Raw genomic sequence first — 1,631 nt, 5'->3', positions numbered from 1 at the left:
ATTTTTTGGAAACAAGTTGAATTATTTATAGCAAAAAGCATGAGTGAAGAGCGTGTTCAAAGTCATTCCCTGAGATTTAGCCTAATTATATAATAATAATGACTGACATTTGCTGAGTACTAACTATATGAAAGGTACTAAGCTCTTTATATTAACTTTGCTTACTTAATCCTTCCAACACTGTCTTGAGGTAGGTATAACTATCTTCACCTTACAAATGAGAAAAACAAGCCATAAAGGGTTTAAATCCTTTCTTTGCTCCAGGTCGCTTAGAATAAATAGAAACTCAGTTCTAATCTAGACAGTTTGACTCCTGAGGCCAGCTCTAAGCTGCTACACTAAGCTGTCCCTAACAGGACAACAAAGGATGATTGATACTTGCTCCAAGATGAATCAAGAACCCTATGAGATAACAGAGATGTTCAGTTTTCAATTTCCAACTTGGTTTCTAAAAAAAAGACATGAAGCTTCTATGTGTAACTAAACTTGCTAACAAGAAAATGAAGTTAGTCAACCCTGGAAAAAGCATCTCACAATTTACAAAGCATTATTACATGTTAGAGCTCATTTAACAGGCCTTAAAATCTTGGAGGATCAGCAGTGTCATTATTTTATAGCTGTGGAATATGGACATCAGAGAACAGAGACGACTTGGCTGTTTCTAAGAGAGTCAGAACAAAACCATGTTTTCTACCCTGAATCTTATGCTCTTTCCATCACTATTCTCACAGTGAATGCCAATTTAAAAAAAAATGTAGCAACTCTTTAAAGTCTATCTTCCCTTGAGAAATGGCGGGAAGAAATGAGGAATTCGTTGTATTGGTTGCTGTGATCTGTTTTCCCCTTCATCCTTGCACCACAACCCTAACCCCAACCCTGATCCTGACCCCAGGCACCTGCCCTACCGTGTCCAAATATCTGTCCTTAAATTGTCTTTATAAATGCATTTTTATGCCATGCATTAATTTACATAAACAGGACTATGCTAGGACTCTTATTCTGTTCCTTATCTTTGCTTTGTCAATACCATGTCTGAGACGTGTATGTTCATCGAGTTCACTGTTCCTAATTGTGTACTTTTCCTTACTACGCAGTTACCACAATTTCCTGACTCACTTTCTTAGAGTTAAAAATCTATTCTGCCTTCATCGCTCTACTACCGCAAATAATGCCCTGATAAAATCACGTTTCCTTAGTGATCTTGTGAAAAAAGTTCGTGGCAATATCCATGGAGGCAAAGATTCATATTTTTATTTTCACTAAGGACTGGCAATCTGCTTCCTAGAAAAATAAATTGTACCATTTATTCTCACTACCAGAGCATAAAAGTTATAGTTTCTCCACATCCTCTCCAACCTTGGTAGTAAGCTCCTTTCTAACTATGATCAATCTAATATATGTAAAATTGTATCTCAGTGTTAAGCTCCGTTCCATTTCTTAAATTACCACGTACCCTATATGCTCATTGGCAAATCAGGTTTCCCTTCATCTAAATTACCAATTCCTATTATTTGCCTATCTTTCCTTTTGATTTCCAATCTTCTTCTTATTGGTTTTCAAAGAATTCACTTTATATGCTACAAATTGATCCCTTCTTGATTTTGCAAAATGCAAATATTGTCTCCCGAGCA

The sequence above is a fragment of the Propithecus coquereli genome, unplaced genomic scaffold (assembly GCF_000956105.1).
Source record: "Propithecus coquereli isolate 6110/MARCELLA unplaced genomic scaffold, Pcoq_1.0 Scaffold230, whole genome shotgun sequence".
NCBI classification, from domain to species: Eukaryota; Metazoa; Chordata; class Mammalia; order Primates; family Indriidae; genus Propithecus; species Propithecus coquereli.
This window is presented reverse-complemented; position numbering follows the sequence as displayed.